Raw genomic sequence first — 21816 nt, 5'->3', positions numbered from 1 at the left:
AAGTGCCCCAGCTCCAACCTCCCTCTGGAGAGAGATTGGCCCCTCTCTTGGGCAGGAAGCCTAGACCTGTGGACCAAGAGATTCTAGAGAAACATGTTATGTCTGTGAGCAGTCCTGTAAAGGGCTTCTCATACTATGAGGAAATTATATTTAATATGAGCATTTTCAAAATATCCTTCTCCTACAGAACACATTCTTTTACCCCAAATTTTAATCAAAACTTCATATCATTATTCAACCTCATGTGAAGTGGATCTGAACTCATTTCCCCTGCCCCGCTGTATAAAAGGACAGTGTCAGCCAGGCATGGTGGCACATGCTTGTAATCCCAGTACTTGGGAGCCTGAGACAGGAGGATCACAGGTTTGAGGACAGCCTCAGCAAGTAGTAAGACTGTCATCAACCTAGTGAGACCTTGTTTTAAAATAAAAATGAAATAGGGCTGGGGGTGTAGCTCAGAGGTGGAATGCCCCTGGGCTCAATCCTTAGTACCCCTACACACACACACACACACACACACACACACACACACACACACACACACAAGGACCGTGTCTTCTCAAGTGATCATGCACAGGGCACTTGGTGCAGTCAGAGGAAGCACGCGGAGGTCACTAGTACAGTGGCCACTCTAGAGAGAAATAAAACAATCCGCGGCAAACATGGCTAGCTGCCTACTCAGCCGTCCTCGTGCCTTCCTCTTTGCTTGAAGGGACCTGATTTTGTTCAGGTTTCAGTTGGTCATGTGTCTGGGGGAAGCCACGGCCCTTGGAGTACTCATGGTCTAAATCTTGGCTTGCGTATTTTAGATGCCGTGGCAATTCCATCACTCTGGTCAGCGATTAATTTAGAAACAAGACAGGATACTTTCCGGGCCAATGAATTGCCCAGGAAAGTCTGCTGGGAACTTCTGGGGAACATTTATTTGTTTTCAAAAACAGGTAGGAGCCAGATGTGTTGGTGCACACCTATAATCCCAGTAGCTGGGAGAATAAAGCAGGAGGACGGGAAGTTTGGGGCCAGGCTGGGCAACCTAGAGCATACTCAAAATAAAATAAAAAGGGCCGAGGATGTAGTTCAGTGGTAATGTGCTCTAGGGTTCAATCTCCAGTACTGCCAAAAATAAAAATAAAACATAAATACAGGGGAGGGAGGGAGGGAAGGAGAAGGGAGGGAGGAGCAAGGCTGTGGTGATACACACCTGTAATATCAGTACTTGGGAGGCTAAGACAGGAGGATCACAGGCTCAAGGCCAGCCTCAGCAACTTAGCAAGACCCTGCTTCAAAAATAAAAACTGAAAAAGGGCTAAGGGGATAGCTCAGAGGTAGAATGCCCCTAGGTTCAACCCCCAGCACCACCTTACCTGACCCAAAAAGAGAGATATAGGAAAAGAACAGCAGCCCTTTTCTGCCTCGGGCTGTTGTTTGGATATGACGCCTGCAGCTGTGGCAAGCATGTAGGACCCGGGGGTCCAGCAATTGTGTGTGTGTGTGTGTGTGTGTGTGTGTGTGTGTGTGTGTGTGTGATACTGGGGATTGAACCCAGCGGCATTCTACCTTTGAACTACACCCCAGCCCTATTTTTTTATTCTTTATTTTGAAACAGGGTCTCACTAAGTTGTGGAAGGCCTCACTAAGTAGCTGAGGCGGACCATGAACCTGTGATCCTCCTGTCTCAGACTCCCAAGTACTGGGATTACAAGTGTGCACCACCATACTTGGCTTATTTTTTATTTTTATATTTTTGTGTGTAAGGTATTGGGGATTGAATCTAGGGGTGCTCTACCTCAAAGCTATACCCCCAGCTTATTTTATTTTTTATTTGGAAACAGGGCATCACTATATTGCTTAGGGCCTCGCTTGATTGCTGAGGCTGGCCTCAAACCTGCAGCCCTCCTGTCTCAGCCTCCCAAGTACAGGGATTACAAGCATGCGCCACCATGCTTGGCTGGAAGGCAACTTTCCATGGTTACATAGTGAGTTAACACAGAAGACACCAAGCCAGGGCCCTTCTCCAGCTTCAGGTGGCTTAGCAGGAGCACAGCCAACTAACAGTAATCTCAACATTCTAAGAGCTACTGTGTTCAGGGGGTCCCAAGCACTTTCATATGGTGTCTCTTGGGATCCTCACAACAACCTGGAAAGCAGCAAGCTTCATCCATTTTTTTTCCCAAGTGAAGAGACAAAAAGATGGGGTGACAAGCTCAAGGTCACATATCCTTTACAGGGGAGGAACTGACCCTCAATCCAGGTGTAACCAGTCCACAGCAAAATGAAAGAGAATTCCAAGGAACTTTCCTCACTGGATGCAGAAATGGGAGACTTGTGTGTCTGGGGTGACCGGGGTTCTGGGGCATCCTCTCTTGAGGCTTCTGAGTAGGGTGGTTCCTCCATGACCCTGAACTTATCTTCACAGGGCATGTGAGGCTTAAAACTACTGTCCGTGAAGTGTGTAAATCTGATTGCTTCAGATCCTACAAAGCAGGATGGTTAGTGCCAGAGCTCAAGGGCACAGGTGGGGGCTAAAATTGCGTGCTGTCTTCATAGGATGGAGGCTCCTGTCACCTCCCATCACCCAACCCGGGACCCTGCCAGCTTCAGCCCGCCGTGGTCCCACCGAGGCCAAGGCCACATGAGCAGGCCCATAGTTTACAGAGCAAATGGGGAATCTGTGGGTAGCTGGGTAATTTCCAAATTAATTGTAGGAGAAACCTAACAAAACAATCTGCAGGCTAAGCGTCCCAGGAGCTCAGCCTGGAGACTGATGGCCTGGAATCCAGCGAGTACAATACCACCAACCACAGACAGGAGGGCCTTTCCTCCTCGGGGGAGGAGGCCTGACTGCCTTCCAACAGGGGCCCGTCCAGGCCTGCAGCCCTGAGCCCAGGCGGTGAGAGAGCAAAACCCTAGGACTGAAAACAGCCTTTCCACCAAACTCCGTAGCAGCAACAGCTTTCCAGACTCTCCTGCACACCTGGCTAGCCAGGGAGCTCTGCCCAGGACACGCACTCTCTCATTCTCAGCAAGAGGCTTGTGGGCTCTGTCCAGGATCTCTCTCTTCCTGAATTCCTCCTCTGGGAAAGAGGGGCTGCTCCCACTGCCCCCAGCAGACTACACACCTAGGCAGAAAATGAACCTGGAGTCTGTGCTGTGCTAGTAATAACCACCCTATATGACCTTTGCTCCGGACTTTGCAGCTTTGCAGGAAGCCACCACCTGCCTTTGTGAGGAAGGCACAGGTTCAAGTCCCGGCTCCACCACTTGGGCAGGTCTCGGTCTCAGCCTCAGCTTCCTGGGCTATGAAATGGGCACAAAGTTGCCTTCCTTCTCTAGCACCACTCACACACGCTCACTCGGTGATCTCTGTGAAGGGTCTGCACACTCCCTGGGAGGTTCTGATTCCCAACTAGGAAAGGCCAAGAGCAGACCAGGAAGCCAGACCGGCTGGCTCCAGATCTTCACAGGGAGCCTGATCTTCCTGGGTTCTTAAACAGGCACCAGCTCAAGGTCTCGCTCCTCAGCCTAGAAGGCAAGGCTCAGCTCATCCTGGCTGAGTACTGGAGCTGGGGGCTGCTTCTCCTGCCTCATGCCACAAGACCACTTTCCCCAGTCTTCAGGATGGTTGGGACTGGACGCAGGCAAGGTGCAATGCTGGGAATGGCAGGGAGATCATGAACGGACTGTGGGGATGGACAAAGATCTCCTACAGCAGGGAGCACGGTCCTGAGCCGGAGCCCGAGTCACGAGCCACTGTGGGCTCCACCCTGCTTGCTAGTGACCCTCTGTGGGCTTCAGTTCTCCATGCTATAAACCGGGGTAGTAAACCTTCCTCATTTCAGCCAGAGGAAATGTGCACGCCTGTAATCCCAGTCCTTGGGAGGCTGAGACAGGAGGATCGCAGGCTTGAAGCCGGTCTCAGGACCTTAACAAGACCATGTTTTCAAAAATAAAAAAAAAAAAGGTCTCGGGGTGTAGCTCAGAGGTAGAATGCCCCTGGATTCAATCCCCAGTGCCCCTCCCAAATAATAATAATAATAATAATAATAATAATAATAATAATAATAATAACAACAACAACAACAACAACAGCAAGCTTCCCGATCTTGCCCATGGGTTTTTTTTATAAGGGTTTCATGAGGCAATGACATGAAGGGATTTGACTATCATAATAAACACTCATGCCCCTGATGCCGCGTCTCTCTGTGATGCTCGGGGGTAGCCTGGGTCCCCACGCCCTCGCCTCTGCTCCCCTCTGCGCTCACCACCCTCAGGATGCAGCACCGATGGCTGCCCTGGCGTGCCCTGGGCCCGCGTCTCAGACCCTGTGTGTGCCTCCCTGCCCACTCCAGGGAGTCACATAGTGCAGTGGGCAGCTTTTGACGTGACTCCCAGTAATCCCTGCCTCATCGTCACACCCCACATAATCCCCTTCCGTTAAGAGTGGGTTGGACCTTATGGTTTTTGTTTTGGGGTGTTTTTTTTTTTAACTAGGAATTGAACTCAGGGACATTCTACCTACGGGATACATTCCCAACCCTATTTTCTTTTTTATTTTGAAATGGGGTCTTGATATATTGTTGAGGGTATCATTAAATTGCTGAGGCTAGCCTCGAACCTGGGATCCTCCTGTCTCAGCCTCCCAGGTACTGGGATTCTAGGCATGTGCCACCACACCCAGCTTCTGATTTGTTTTCAATAAATAGAAGTGAGAGGCTGTCCCTTCCAGAATTAGGTTACAAGGAACTGTGACTTCCATCTTGCTAGCACTCTTTCTCTTGCCTACTCTAACAAAGTGAGCTGCCATGTTATACGGTGCTGTATGGAGAAGACCATGTGGTAGGGAACCACTGGGCTTATGAGGAACAGGCTTGAGTCCACCCATGAAGAGCTGAATTCTGAGTCCTACCAACAGCCACATGCGTGAGCTCGGAAGCAGATCTTTCCCAGTCGCATCTGGAGATGACTGTAGGCTTATGGGACATCTTGAAGCAGAGGAGACAGGTAAACCAGGCCAAAGAAGCTGTGAGACAATACATGGGGTTCTTGCAAGCCACTAAGCTTTCAGGTAATTTGTTATGCAGCAGTGGGTAACTGATACACAGCAGGGCTCACAGCACAGTTTCTGACCAGGTGCCCCAGTACACACACACACACACACACACACACACACACACACACACACACACTGGTTTCACCCTCTGGACAGTACAGTATTTAGATCCTTCTGCCAGGTCAGTCAAGACTTGTTGAGGGGACCCCAGAGCCTTGGGACCCTGCCTTCTACACACATTCAGAGAGACCAGAGAACCTGCTAGGAGGACAGCGGGAAGCCAGATCAGGAGAACCGACCCCCAAGGAGCCTGGGCCTCTGCCTCAGACCCAACTACCCCAGCGGCCCAAATACCACGGTGGAGAGGACCCAAGTTTTACAACATCCAAATCCACTTTGTAGCCTTTTTAAGAAGACCCTGGGAAGCGTCAATAAATGCAGATTCAACCCACTTTCTTTGGCCCCGTTAAATCTGACTTTAAGATTAGAATTAGCTGCTCCCTAAAGGAAATGAGTCAGGCGCATTGGGAACTCAAGTGAGAGGCTTACCTGCGGAGGCCTCAGCCAACCCCATCCGGTCCCGAGGTTTTCTCTGAATTACACCTGACTTCTGCTCCAAGCTGCGTTTGGACGCCGTCTGAGGGACGCAGAGCTTCCTAGCATTGCCTTCCTCTGCGTATTCAGGGAATCTTTCTGAGCGTGCCATAGAAAAAAATGAGGCAGAGTCTGTTATGGTTTTAAGTAGGGCTGCGAGTTAAAAAAAAATGCAGCACATGGGCCAACTTGGGAAGCCAGGATGGGTAGGAGCATGTGTGAAAAAGGCTTAGTGGAGGCTAAGCTCCCCATGAGTCAGGAGTGTCATGAATCTTGAATACTATGTGAGGCTGCATTAAAAGAAGCAGAGCTCCCAAAGCAAGGAGGTCATGGTCCCACCTGACTCTGCCCTTTTCAGAGACTCTGTTTGCCCCTAAGCTTGCTTTATTTATTTACTATTTTTATTTTTTTGTGGTACTGGAGATTGAACCCAGGGGTGTTTGACCTCTGAGCTATACCCCAGGTCCTATTTTATTTTTATTTTATTTTGAAACAAGGCCCTGATAGGTTAATGAGAGTCTCACTACTGGCTGAGGCTGGTCTTAAGCCTGGAATCCTCCTGTCTCAGCCCACCAACTACTAGGATTGCAGGCATGTGTCCCCATGCTCAGCTGCCCCCGAGCTTTTTGATGGACATAGGTTAACTGGGATATATTGTATGGAGATAAAGGCGTTAGGGCAGGGGCTGCCACCTCTGTCCTGGGAGAGTGAGCTGTGTTGCCTGAACAAAAGTCAGACTGGGGCATGTCCCCCTTTCTTCAAGCCTCCCAGAAGCCTCCAGGGCAGAGAGTGGGGCGGTGGATACACACAGATGGGATTGAGGCTATATAGCATCAGATTTCACCTAAGAAAAGAAAGAAGTTTCAAACCATTGGAGGCAGCCAAGGGGGAAGCTGGCTGCCTCGGGCACTAGTAAGCTCCCCATTCTGGAAAGGTGTCCAGTGTTGAAAAGCAGGCAGTGGGATGTTGTAAGAGAATCCATTCCTTGGGAGGGGGTTGAGCCCAAAAGACTTTTGGAAACTTTTCCAGCCCTAGGCCTCTGGGATCTTGGGTACCTACTGGAGACTCAAGAACATGCACATTTCTTGGTTCTACACTCATCTTCAACTAGACATTCAGGCGGTGCCTCAAGGAAGATAAGTCAGCGCAGGCCTGCCCACCATCCAGCAGAGCTCTTTGGTTACAGGCAACAAAAAACTACTCTAAACAATTAAGCAGTAGCAGGAGCGTATTGGCAGAAATTAGATAGTTCACAGATCGAAGGGAGAGCCGAAATACCGAGTCTTGAGAAAGATGTAGTTCAGGACAGTAGCTCAGACCAGGACCTAATGGATTAGCTCCTCTGAGTTCCCCTGTCAGTGTGAACCAGGCTGTCAATGATCAAGCCGCTGAAGTCACAATCCAAAATCCAGAGAAACTCTCTGATCTCCCCAGTATCACCAGCCTCCTGGGGCTGATAGGGGACAGGGCGTACTGACCAACAGACAGGCCAATCATGGCAAAATCCAGTGAAGGAGGGGATTCTCCACAAAGAAAATCAGGGAGATGTTATCAGAGAAAGGAAGGATGCTGTGCTGGCATAATATGAAATTTATGCCTTGCTTTTGCCAGGATGAGTCAACAAGGACTTGTCAAGGAGACTCTGGCATCTATTCCTCCAGTCTCTTTCACTGCAGTGACAAGGTTAAAATCATGGGCAGGTAGGTAATCTCAGCAATTTAAGATGTGAGTACATCTGGGTGTGGTGGTGCATACCTGTAATCCCAGTATTTGGGAGACTGAGACAAGAGGATTGCAGGTTCAAGACCAGCCTTAGTAATTTAGTGAAACCCTGTTTCGAAAAAAAAAAAAAAAAAAAAAACTTTTTTTTAAGGCCTAGGGTATAGCTCAGCAGTAGAAAACTGCTCCGTTCAATCCCCAGTACCAAAGGAAAAAAAAACAAACGACAGGAATGTAAGGATGCAGGGATGTAGCTCGATGATAGGGTGCCCTTGGGTTCAATCTGGTACTGAGGAAGGAAGGAAGGAAGGAAGGAAGGAAGGAAGGAAGGAAGGAAGGAAGGAAGGAGTATTTTGGTGGAAAAAAGACTAGGACTTCTGTTTCCACCAGTAAACACAACCAGAACTTTCCAAGGAAACAACTGAAATAACTGGATAAAATATTTCTTAAAATACATTAGTAAACCAGGAATGATAGGACATACTTGTAATCCCAGTATTTGGGAGTCTGAGACAGGAAGATCACAGATTTCAGGACAGCCTCAGCAACATAGCAAGACTTTCTGCAGTTTAGCAAGACCATGTTTCAAAAATAATAATAGTGACTAGGAGTTTATCTTTGAGATAGAATGCCCTCGGGTTCAACCACACACACACACATACACACACAAAGGAAAAGAAAAAGAAAGAAATTGGATAGAGAACTAAAACATTAACCCATACAAATATATTCAACTGGGGTATGGGGTATGGGGGGTACTGAGGGCTGAATCTTCTTCCACTGAGTGATGTCCTAGCCCCTTTCATTTTATTTTGAAACAGGGTCTTGCTAAATTCCCTAAGCTGGCCTTGAACTTGTGCTACACCTGCCTCAGCCTCCCAAGAAGCTGGGGTTACAGGTGTGTGCCACCACACCCAGCTAACGATTTTATTCACAATAGAAAAGAGAGGGGGGTGGAGAGAAACAGAGAAAGAGAGGGAGGGAGGGAGGGGAAAAAACTGGAAAAAGCCCAGATGTCATAGGTGAATGGTACATCCATAAACATGGAATGCTGCTCAGCAATTAAAAAATGAATTATTATCTCATAATTATCAATAATCCCCAGAGAATTATGCTGAGCACAAGGGCCAATTCCAATAGATTACATGGTTATATTTATATAACACTTTTTGAAATGAAAAAATTACAGAAACGGAGAATAGCTTGGTCATTGCCAAGGGTTCAGGAGAGGGTGCAGGTGAAGAGGGAGTAGGCATGGGTGCGAACGGGTCATGGGAGAGGTCCTCGTGGCGACTCACATCACATGTTCTGATCCCGACTATATAAATGTCACTTCCCAGCTGCAATACTGCAATATTTTGTGAGATGTTAGCACTAGGAGAAATTGGGTAAAGGTTGCACAGGATGTCTTTGCATTATTTCTTATAAATGCCATGAATCTTGAAAATAAATGTCAGACATTTAAAAACGAGTTACTGATGAATATATGCCTTTGATTCCATTCATTAAAAGTGAAAAATGCCGGGCGTGGTGGCGCACGCTTGTAATCCCCGCGCTTGGGAGGCGGAGACAGGAGGATCGCGCAGGTTCGAAGCCAGCCGTGCTGGTGTAAGAGACCCTGTTTCAAAAATATAAAATAGGTCTGGGAGTGTAGCCCGGAGGAAGAAGGGCTTCCAGGAACCCCGGTACCACCAAAAAAAAAAAAAAAAAAAAGTGAAAAATGGGTAAAGTAAACTGATATCTTTCTTCTTAAAGGTTCCTTCCTCTAGCGTGATGTTAGAAATGGACTCCCAGGCCCGCGGCCAGCTACGCACAACAGGAAACGCTGACCTGTGCAGCTGGCTGACCGTCAGCGCTCCGTGCCATCGTGGTGAGCTATAAGGAAACACATGGAGTGATTAGCACAAGGTTCTGGTTGGTGTTTACCTCAAGCAGGGAGGAATTAGGAAGGAATAGTGAAGAAGAACCCAAAGGGGCCCATGATGATGTCTGGTCTCTTGAACTGGATGGAGGGGCTGTAAAAATGTTCATTTGCTGCTGCTGCTGGGTATCTGTATTCACCCCAAAAATGTCCCATTCACACATGCCTATCACCCAAGCCAGCAAAACCATCCCACCGTGTCAGACACAGCTACTCAGGAGACTGATCGACAGGACTCAGGAAGATTGAGAGTATGGGGCCAGCCTCTGCAACTTAGCGAGACGCTGTCTCAAAAGAAATAAAAAGAAGCCAAGCAGGGTGGGGCATACCTGTAACCCCCGTACTTGGAGGGTTGCTGGTTCGAGGCCAGCATCGCAATAACTAAGTGAGGCCCTCAACAACTTAGTGAGATTCTGTTCCAAAATAAAAGATAAAGCTGGGTGTGGTGGCGCACACTTGTCATCCCAGAATTTTGGAGGCTGAGACAGGACAGCCTCAGCTACTTAGTGAGGCCCTCTGCAACTCAGTGAGACCCTGTTTCAAAATAAAGAATAAAAAATAGGGCAGGGGGGTGTGGCTCGGAAGTCAAATGTCCCTGAGTTCCATCCCCAGACCCACCAAAAAATAAAAAATAAATTAAATTAAAAAATAAAAAGAAAACAATCATGGTGCTGCATGCTTGCAATCCCAATACTTGGGAGGCTGAAACAGGAGGATTGTTTTATTTATATTTTATTATCATAATAAAATATAAAATAGAGCCAGGAGTATAACTCAGTGGTAAAGTATACCTGGGTTCAATATCCAGTACTGCAAAAAAAAAAAAAAATAGCAAAGAAATAGAGAAAAAGAAAAAAGAAGGGAAAAAAGAGAAGAAAGAAAAAACCCATTCGAACCATTTATTTTTCTTTTCTCTCTTTTTATGTTTTTTGGTTTTGGTTTTGGTACTGGGGATTGAACTTAGTTAGGGCTATTCTACCTCCAAACTACACACACCCTCCCAGCCCTTTTTATTTTTCAGTTTGAAACAAGGACTTACTACGTTGCTGAGGCAGGTCTTGAACCTGCGATCCTCCTGTCTCAGACTCCCAAGTACTGGGACTGCGGGTGTGTCCACCACAGCCAGCTCACTCAGTGGCAGCAGTGATACAGTGTGGGGGCGGCCCAGGGGAAGCGCTCGTGTGCACGTGTTCTCACATCAGCAAGCCCACCGGGGCCTTCCCGCCCTGTCCCATTACACACATGGAGGAACAAAGGCCAAAGGACGGCGGGGACCATCCCGCAAGCCAGGAGCCCCACAGGCTCCTAAGCTGCCCACACCAGGCTGGCAGCCTCGGGGCTCACCCACCCACCCACCTTCACCGAAGCAGCCCAGGGAATTAGACCTGATGCCCACGCCCCGCGCTGGAGTTCCCGACACCTCTTCTTGGATCAAGGCCCTTTCAAAAGGAGCATTTCAAATAGGAGCCATCAACACTTACAGAGGAGGGCGGGTCTTAATCCACAGAGGATCATTAGCTTCAGCCAAGTGATGGGACGTCCGTCAGCACCTCCCATTCTTCCACCAATTATCTATCTGCTAATTATCTGGGATTAAGAATTGACACGGAGCGACATGGTCATTAACTACATATTTGCACGGCTTATTCATGTTCGCAGGGCTGCTCGGTCTCACCGAGTCTAATTGGACACGCCCACAATGCTGCGGAACACATTTACACAGACGTGGCTGTCAGCGGCCAATAAAGGACCTCAGGATGTGTTTACTTCCAAGGGGACTTGGCTCTTGGCAAGAGCTTCTCCGCAGGCACACTGGATGCCTTGGCTTCCTGGCAGGGCAAACTGCAGCTTAATTCAGAGCACACATTCACTCGTGTATCAAACATTCATTAACTCAAGCATTGTACCGGGTACAGCACCGTACCCAGGAGCTTTCACAAAGATGAGTGTGATGCTGTTCCTGCCACCTCTGCGGTTTACCTTCGGTCAAGGGACACGCATGAGCAGGGAAAGCTCAGAGACACAGAACAGGAGACGCACTGGGCTGTGTGAATGCAGCGCCAGCAGAGGTTGCCTTGGCCCAAGAAATCAGGAAGGGCCTCCCAGAGGAGGTGGCATCTTTGGAGAGAGCTGGATAGAAAGAAGAATTCCAGGCTGAAGGAACAGCAAAAGCGAGGGCACCAAGAGATGTGAGGGCCGGTGGGAGCAGTTCAACCGATGGCATACATGATATAGATGCGGGGACCCTGGTGGCTCGGGAGGCTGGGCACACCAACGAGAGCTCGCAGGATTCTGCCAGGCTTTGCAATTTTCTCCTCTAGGTAAGAGGATCCATGTGAGAGATTTGTTGTTGTTGTTGTTGTTGTGTATGTGTGGCTAGGTGTGTTTGAGTCAACTTTCTGTGGAAGTATAACATACATGCAGAAGAGCACAAAAATTTCACAGGCTGACCGCAGCTACGGAAATAGTACCAGGTCCAGAAACAAGTCATTACTGAAATGCCAGAAATCCACTGTGGCCCCTTCTCAGGAATGACCTACGCACACGAGAAAATTCTATCCTGACCGGCACCATAGATGCACTTTCCCTACCTGATGGTCCTTGGCTTCCCTCACTCAGTATATATTTACAAGACTCATCCACGTTGCTCTACGTAAACATTGTTTCTTCTTCCTCTGGCTGTACACCGGTTGGTTGCGAGCACTGTGCAGCTCCCAGCTGGGGGCTGTAAATCTTCCTGCTCCTGCCTTTTGATGCTCCTTTGGGTATTTGTTGGTTATTTTGCTCCTAGATACTCTTATCTAGGAGTGGAGTTGCCAGGTCACAGAGGATATACATGTCCACTTGAGTAGATACTACTAGGTTCATTGTTGTTGCTATCATGGTTTGTGGTGCTAGAGATTGAACCTACCGGCCCTTTTTATTTCTTGTTTTGAAACAAGGTCTTACCAAGTTGCCGAGAGTCTAGCCACATTGCTGAGGCTGTTCTTGAATCCTCCTGTCTTGGCCTCCCAAATTCTGGGATTATAGATGTGCACTACCCCACCTGGCGGATACTACTAGTTTCCCGAAGTCATTTTACTCATTAACACCCCACCAGGCGTGCACAGGAGCTCCGGTTGCTCTATCCTCGCCAACACTTAGTGGTGTCAGTTTTTTATGTTTTCTGTTTTTTTGAAGGGCAGCGACCAGCTAGTGAGGTGGAGTCCCACCTGGGCTGAAGTGCGCTCGCTCTGTCCGCAGTGTGGAGCGCAGGAGTTAGAAAAGAAGCAGGCAAGGATAAGTGGGACCCGTCACCAGGTCAGATGCTCGTGCCCAAGAAATGGACAACAGACCTGAAATGAAGAAGTATGGCCAGCGGGGCGTGGTGGCACGTGCTTGTAATCCCAGCGTTTGGGAGGCTAAGAAAGGAAGATCAAGAACAGCCTCAGCTACTTAGTGAGGTCTTTTGAAATTCAGTGAGCCCTTGATTTAAAATAAAGAATAAAAAAACAGGGCCGGGGGCATAGTTCAGAGGTAGAATGCCCCTAGGTTCTGTCTCCAATACCACACACACACAAAAAAAGTATGGTCAAAAGGGGCACCTTCTGGGGATGCAGATTTAGATACAGGTAGAAATGAACATGGGGGAGATGGAGGAAGGTTTTTATTTTCTTTCCTTTTGGGGTAAGAGCGGTACTAAGAATTAAATCCAGGGGTATTCTACCTCCAAGTTACACCCCCAGCCCTATTTTTATTTTTTATTTTGAAATAGGGTCTTGCTAAATTGCTGAGGTTGGCCTTGAACCTGCATTTCTTCTTTTTTAGCCTCCCAAGTACTGGGCTTTCAGGCATGTGGTACCACGCTTGGTGGAGGAAGGTTTCTGTACGGGGAAGCTGCCCAGGGGTGGGCTCTCTGATTTGAAGGCAAGAGAAACACCGCAGTTCGAGACATCTCCTGTCCAAGCTGGAGGATGGCTAGATGGAGCTCCCCAGGGCACCCTGGCTTTGTGGCCCCTTGCTCAGGGCTGAGGTCAAGGATGGAGACACAGAGATAGGAGTTGTCGCAGAGGTGGGGGTTGGAGCCAGGGGTGTGGAAGAGATTTCCCAAGAGGGTTGTATATAAAAGAGAGCAGGGCTAAAGAGAAGGCGCCTGCCTCTAGGGCATGAGCAGAGGACAAAGAGGGGGAGAAAACAGTGCTGAAAACGCTGGCAGGGGCTGAGAAGCGTGAGTCAGGCCCTCCCAGCCTCAATAGCCTAGGGTCGGTCCCTCCATCACTCCACCCTTGCATCACCAACCCCAAACGGGTTGTGAAACCCCATCACATTGCGTACCTCTGACGGCATCCTAGGGACAACGGGCACCAGACACTCATAGCATCCCCCTCACCTCCCCACATCTCCGCCAATTAGTTCTCCAGCACCCCAGGCAGGGAACTCAGAACTTCCCACGGCCCGCCCATTCGTCACTGAGCAAGTGAGGACCAGCAACCCTTTGCTTACAAACCAAGCCTCAGCAGAGTGCAAGTCAAAGGGAAAGATAAAGCTACATGGATGAGACTGACCCTGAGTCCAGCCAAGCGCTCGATCCTGAAAACACTTCTTTTCCCGTGCCCAACGGCACCTTCCTGCTGGACTTGAATCTGAGCATCTTCCTCCCCCCAGGAAGCTGCGGTGAGTTCATCCGTTTGCGCACCCCACGGGAATGCGCTCATCGGCTGCAGGCATTCCTCTGGCTTCCTCAAGCGGTGAGTACACGGGCCCTGGAACCCCGCCAGCCTCTCAGGACCGAGGCCGTGCATGCCACAGCGCAGACCCACTAGGCTGGACACGTGGGAAGAACGATGGCGGCCGGGGAGAGGGAGCCCACGGCAAGAGGAGTGGGCGTAATGCCCCTTCCCTTCAGCCTACCTGCCCCCCTACATGTTTAACCCCTCCTGGTCCTGTGCTGCTCTCTGAGAAGAAAAGGAGGGCAGATCTGATTAAGAAATCAGCCCAGGGGTGGGCTCTCTGATTTGAAGGCCAGAGAAACACCCCAGTGCGAGACATCTCCTGTCCAAGCTGGAGGATGGCTAGATGGAGCTCCCCAGGGAACCCTGGCTTTGTGGCCCCTTGCTCAGGGCTGAGGTCAAGGATGGAGACACAGAGTTAGGAGTTGTCGCAGAGGTGGGGGTTGAACAAGAGAGCAGGGCTAAAGAGAAGGCGCCTGCAAGTTCCCTTGCCCAGCATGATGGTACATGCTTGTAATCCTAGTATTTGGGAGACTGAGACGGGAGGATTCCAAGTTTGAGGCCAGCAATTTAGTGAGGGTGTAGCTCAAAGGTAAAATACCCCTGGGTTCAACCTCCAACACCAATTAAAAAATTTTTTCTTCAGCCGGACGTGGAGGTGCACGTTTGTAATCCCAGTGCTTAGGAGGCAGAGACGGGAGGATTGCACAGGTTCGAAGCCAGCCTCAGCTACTTAGTGAGGCTCTCAGCAACTTAGTGAGACCCTGTTTCCAAATAAAATAGAATATAGGTCTGGGAGTATAGCCTGGAGGTAGAAAAGCCCCTGGGTTCCACTCCCAGTACCGCACAAAAATGTATTTGAGAGGCTGAGGCAAGAAGATTACAGGTTTGAGGCCAGCCTCAGCTACTTAGGGAGACTCTGTTTCAAAATAAAAAAGTGCCTAGGGTGTATATTGGAGGTAGAATGCCCCCAGTTCAGTCCCCAGTAACTCTAATCTGCGATCCTTCTGTTTTAGCCTCCCAAGTACTGGTATCACAGGTGTGCATCACCAAGCCCAGCTTAATTTCTGTTTTCTTTTGTTTTGCAGTACTGAGGATAGAGCCCAGGGGCATTCTACCTCTGACCTACATCCCCAGCCCTACTTTTTATTCTTTATTTTGAAACAGGGTCTCACTGAGTTGCAAAGGGCCTCACTAAGTAGCTGAGGATGTTTGTGAACAGTGATCTTCCTGTCTCAGCCTCCCAAATGCTGGGATTACAAGCGTGCGCCACCACACCCATCATGTCCAGTTACTTAGTGTGGCCCTTTGCAACTCAGGAGACCCTGTTTCAAAATAAAGAATAAAAAAAATAATAGGGCTGCGGGTGTAGCTTGGAGGTAGAATGACTCTGGGTTCTGTCCCCGGTACCGAAAAAGAGAGGGAGGGAGAGAGAGAGAGAGAGAGAGAGAGAGAGAGAGAGAGAGAGTTTAAAAATATATGTATTCCAGCCTGGCATGGTGGCATACCTGTAATCCCAGTACTTGGGATACTTGGGAGGCTGAGACAGGAGAAGCTCATGTTTGAGACCAGCCTCGGCAATATAGCAAGACTTTCAGCAACCCAGCAAACCCTGTCTCAAAACAAACAAAAATATTAAAATCTTGCAAAGAAAAACATATTGAAGAAAGGATTGGGATAAGAATGGCATGATTTCAAGCCGGGCGTGGTGGTGCACGCTTATAATCCCTGTGCTTGGGAGGCGGAGACAGGAGGATCGCGCAGGTTCGAAGCCAGCCTCGCTAGCTTAAGAGACCCTGTTTCCAAATAAAAATATAAAATGGGTCTGGGAGTGTAGCCCGGAGGTAGAAGGGTTTCCAGGAATCCCAGTACCACCAAAAAAAAAAAAAAAAAAAAAAGAATGGCATGATTTCTAGAAGGCAATGGAACCCACCTGTCAAGATTCAAAGGATTATTTTAAACCTAGAACGCAATATCCAACCAAATTTTCAATGAAGTATGAGAGCTAAAAAAATAGATGCTTTCAGATATGCAAGATGTATTCATTAGAATTTAGGTTAAAGAAAGAGAGACTCTTAAAAAAATAAACAAGACAAGACAAAACAGAAACTGAAATTAAGCTGGGCGTGGTAGTGCATGCTTGTAATCCCTGTGCTTGGGAGGCTGAGACAGGAAGATCACAGTTCGCGGACAGCCTCAGCTACTTAGTGAGGTGTCACCAGTGGCCATGTGTCAGTGGTCATGTGTCATCAGCCAGCGGCTGACCCAGGCTTATTCCCAGGGTGGAAGGATCCTGAACAGGAAGAGAAGGCCCACTCCGATGACCAAGCTCCCCGTCCTATGTCCCAGAGGACATCCTGCGCACGGCTGCCCTAACCCATCCACTGAAGGATGTTTCCCCTTGCTGCCCCCGTCACCTGCGGGTGCTTCTTAGGTTATTCCTACAACACCGAAATCCTTTTTTGTGATCTTGCATCTTGGCAAAGATAGGATGTTAGACCAAAAAACTCAGAGAGAAACTGGGTGTGGAGGTGCATGCCTGTCATCCCAGTACCTGGGAAGCTGTCAGGAGGATCTCAGGTTTGAAGCTTACCCTCAGCAATTTGCACAGCCCTCAGTGACTTAGTGAGCCCCTACTTCAAAATAAAACATAAATTTGGGCTGGGGTATAGCTCAGAGGTAGAGTGCCCCTGGGTTCAATACCCAATACCAAAACCAAAACAAACAAATGACCTCAGAGAGAAAAATCTCTAGTCATAACATGCTGAGGAGGCCTCTGAAGCCCCCCCCACACACACACACAGGTCTGCCTAACCCCACAGAGACTCCGCCCATCCTTACAGATCTCAAGCCCTCCCCAACCCACGTCTGAGCTCCCAAGTCTGTTGACAACCCTTCTCCCCTCCACCTGTGGGCTCTGTCCTGCCATCTGCCACAGGCTGGCCCAGCCTTCCTCCTAGGTGTCCCCACCCCTCCCCAGCACAGCTCCCCTACACAGTAGGCACGGCCTCTCTCAGGCCCCAGATGGGTCTTTCCTCATCCACCCAGCCGCTTGAGCTCAGAGCGCCATTCTGACGAGGCAAGAGCCAGCCCCAGGGACACAAGGGAGCGATCCCCACGACTCACATGGCGGTGAGCTCGCGCCAGGCCAGCCGACTGCGCACCAGTGGGCGGGGCTGACGACGGAGAGGCTCCTGCAAGCCGGGACCCATCCCTAGTCCACACTGGATGAACTGCACAGATTTGGTGAACACTGGGCTAAGGAGCTCTCTGGGGCTTAGCCCTCTGCCAGCAACCCCATCCGCTCAGGAGCCTGTCTCCTTCCTGGAGGCACCAGGCCTTATCCAAAAGCCTGTCTCTAGAAAAACAGAAAACGTGAGTGCACCCTCACCGACAGTGCTTCCCGGGCTCAGCCAGCATCCCGGTCCAAACCAGCTCAGCATCCATAGTCAGTGTGGGACCTGGGTGGTTTTTTATTTTGTGATTCACATGGAATACTCCAAGAAAAATCAAACATGTCCTTAACTATATTTACCTAATCTTTCTCAGGAGGTGAAGAATAAATATATATTTAAATATATAAATCCAACATATTTGTTCATCTATTCTAATATATCAGATCCATTCCAGTTAGATACTGGACAGTTTATGTTCCTTATATTCCACCTATAAAAATATGTGCTTGTGATTTAAAAAAAGGTTTTCACAATGTACTGAAGAGAATAAAACAAAAAGTCCCCTTGTGCAACAAGTCCATTGTTGGGCTGGAGTTGTAGCTAGGTCATAGAGTGTTTGCCTAGCATGTGCAAGGCCTTGGTCTCAATCCCAAGAAAGAAAGAAAGAAAGAAAGAAAGAAAGAAAGAAAGAAAGAAAGAAAGAAAGAAAGAAGCCATTGGCAGCAGTTTTTATACCTCTAATTTTTTTTTTATATTGAGGATTGAACCTGGGAAACTTCTACCTCTGAGCTACAGCCCAAGCTCTATTTTTATTTTTAAATGAAAACAGGGCCTCACTAAGTTTCTAAGGCTGGCCTTGAACCTGCAATCCTCCAGTCTCAGCCTCCCAAGTACTGGGATTACAGTCATGTACCACCATGTCAGGCTATAAATTTATTTTCATATGTGTAAACTTAGATTTGTATCATCTCAGTTTACACATATGAATGAGATATTATGATATATACTGAGCTACCTTTTATATCCTATTTGTAACTTTTCTCACATGGCTACGTAAATAAAACCTTTCAAAAATATAGACAGTTCCTGTCTTAGAAGCATATGATAACACAATAATTTGCAAATAACCTTTCAAGAATTCAAAACACCATTTCTTTTGATTTCTTTCTTTCTTTTGGGGGGGGATTGAACCCAGAATAATTCTACCTTTGAGCTACATTCCAGCCCAATTGTATTTATTTGGAAAGAGTCTTGAGAGGTTGACAAGTCTCACTACTTCCTGAGGCTGTCCTCACACCTGAGACCCTTCTGTCTCAGCCTCCTAAACTGGGATTACAGGCGTGCTCCACCACACCTGGCATCAAAATGCCACTTCTGGGAAGTAATGCTCTGAATCAGGGGTCAGAAGTTTTGGGGGGAACAGCCAGTTAGTAAGTACTTCTAGCTCTGCAGGCCAGTCTGCGTCGTCGTGTGTGCTTTTGTGGAACTGTTTCATATTGTTTTGATTTTTTTGTTTATAATCCTTTAAAAATGTAGACTAATCTGAGCTCTCAGGCAGCACAAAAACAAGCTATGGGACACAGCTGGCCATAGATATCTGCTGACCACTCTTCCAAAGGTGCAGAGGCCTCAGTTTAGCTCTTAGATGCACCTCTGATTCCGAATGTTGCTGCAATATCAAGTGAGATTATATATATATTACACTTGAGATTATATATAATATATGCATTATATATATGTATGTATATATGATATATATCTCATACTAGGGATTGATCCCAGGGAAACTCTACTCTGAACTATACCCCTAGCCCTTTTTTCAAAGTTCTTTTTTGAAACAAGATTTCTCTGAATTGCTGAGAGGGTCTCACTGAATTGCTACGGTTGGCCTTGAACCTGTGGTCCTCATATCTCAGCCTCCTGGGATTACGGGCATGCACCACCACACCTGGCTGCGATAATATATTTAAAATTACTCCGAGCTTGGTGTAGTGGCACACAGATGTAATCCCAGTACTTGGGAGGCTGAGGCTGGAGGCCTGACAGTTTGAGGACAGCCTCAGCAACATAGCAAGACCATTTCCAAACAATAACAACAACAACAACAACAACAACAACAACAACAATAATTGAAAAGGCTTGGGGTATAGCTGAGAGGTAGAATGGCCTTGGGTTCAATTCCCAGTGCCATGAATGAATGAATGAATGAAATCTATAAGTTGTAAAGTCTATCTGTCCTAATGTATTTTTCAGTGTTTAGCATTTTTTTTTTCTTGGAACTGGAGTTTGAACCCAGGGGCATTCTACCTCCGAGGTACACCCCTAGCCCTGTTTTTTTATTCTTTATTTTGAAACAGGGTCTCACTAAGTTGCAGAGGGCCTCACTAAGTAGCTGAGGCTGGCCTCGAACCTGCAATCCTCCTGTCTCAGCCTCCCAAGTACTGGGATTACAAGCGTGTGCTGCCATGCCTGGCTGTAATATTTTAAATAAAAGTTAAAATGGAATGAAAAAGCATTCGATACATCTTGAATTAGGTGAAGAAATGTCAAGGTACCTACGAGATAGACTACCATCGTTATCACTTCCAATCAGCTACTTCAGTCCCATAACATAAATTCACGTTGACTCAACTGCGACTGGATCCTAGGGTATGAGTTCATAGCCAACTGGACCCTCCACCAAAAACCAGAGAGGCTCTCAGTGCCCACTGCACCACGGGCATCAAAGGCTTTCCTTCTGCTTGCTGCTCGCCCCACGTGACTGGCTACACCGAGTCCTCCGTGAACCTCAGCTACAAAGGCAGAGACGGTACCAACAGGGTATTGCTAAAGACTCATTTGACTACTTACCTAGATCAGGGAACTTACTTTAATAACAAAAACACTCCTATTATATTTAATTGAGCTTAAAAACTTATAATTTGCCTTTTCTCTGTCACAGAGGTAGTACTTGCTTTATTAACTTCACACCATGAATACAACTTATTTTTCTTATAAAAGAAATACAGAGGTTTGCCTGCAATACCTGGCTAGAGCCAGGGAAGGAGACGAAAGAGAATATGTGCTAAGGACGATCGTGTGTGAGGAAGGCGTCAAGCTGGTGAGCATCTGTGCTGGCGGCAAAGGCCAGAAAGGATACCCGGGGAAGAGGAGGAAGTGGCCTTCGGCAGGAGGCATAATGCGAGAGGAATCTTAATGTGGGAGCACTCTGTGATATCACCCCTAGCAAAACAGCACACACGCTCATGGGTACACATCTCCACATGCTGGGCTGATCCTTCCTACCCCTTAGACCTACAATTTAAGAAAATTTAATAAATGCCACTCGTCCTTCGAATCTTTCTATATGTGGTTGAAACACATCAGCATTTATTTGTAGAAATTACTGTTTTTGAAAGCTGTGACGGGTGTGCCAAAGCCAAAATTACCAGAGGGCTTGAAATTCTGAGTTTACCTTCAAGCTAGGGGAAAAATATTTTTTTTTAATCTGCCATCAATGGCTCCCCCTACAGGCACCAAAAAGAAAAAGTTGAAACTGAGAAGGGGCTCCCTGTTCTTCTGAAGCTTCCAAGACAAAAAGGATTGCGCTTGTTTCACGGGAGCACTTCTGCCTTTTTCTCCTTCTGAGATGGAAGTTCACAAACTACAGACACACATTTGCTCTCAATAGGTCACTTGAAATATACACCACAGACACAAAAGCTCCAGGGGGCCCTTGAGGGACTGGGGGTGGAGAGCCTTGAAGTCCTATTAAGCGAGAAACAGAAGAAAATTGGGTGCTCAGGGAAGGCGCAGTCTGAGAGGCTAACTCCAGGGGCCTCAGCCTTATTTTGTGTGACTTGTTTGCAGGGTACATTAACAGAAGCAGATCTGAGCTCATAAAAAGGAAAAATGTTTTAATAATGAGTAGTCTACATGGAATAAGCTTCACGGGGCAGGAGGGAGGACTTGGCTCCGAGGTGCTTAAAGCAGGGGCTGGAAAGCCCAGCGCTGGCAGTGCTGAGGGAGGCTTGTAAACTGGCAGAAAACTCAGCCGGGTTATGCTTAAGATTCGTTTAGCTCTAAAATCCTGAGGACGTATGATAAAATCCCAAAGAACTATTTCTCTTGCTAGAAAGCTGGTTGGAATCACCATCAGAGTTATTTCATGTTAATCATCAACATCTTGTGTTCAATCCCTGATTCACTTTCAGAATACTTTAATAGAAAAGACATCAAAACTAGGTGTGGTGGTGCATGCTTGTAATCCTGGTACTTGGGAGGCTGAGACAGGAGAATCACAGGTTCATGGCCAGCCTTTTTTTTTTTTTCTTTTTTTTCTTTTTTTTTGCAGCACTGGGGATGGAACCGAGGGGCATTCTACCTCTGAGCTCTATCCCAACCCTCTATTTTTTATTTTGAAACAAGGTCTCACTAAGTTGTGGAAGGCCTAAGTGTCTGAGGATGACCATGAACCTGTGATCCTCCTGTCTCAGCCTCCCAAGTACTGGGATTACAAGTGTGCACCACTATGCCCAGCTGTGAGAACTCATTTCGAACTAAAAGAATAAAAAGAGCTGGGAGTGTAGCTCAAAGGTACAATGCCCCTGAGTTTAATCTCCAGTACAGAGAGAGAGAGAGAGAGAGAGAGAGAGAGAGAGAGAGAGA

This window comes from Muscardinus avellanarius, assembly GCF_963383645.1.
Source record: "Muscardinus avellanarius genome assembly, chromosome: 13".
NCBI lineage: Eukaryota > Metazoa > Chordata > Mammalia > Rodentia > Gliridae > Muscardinus > Muscardinus avellanarius.
This window is presented reverse-complemented; position numbering follows the sequence as displayed.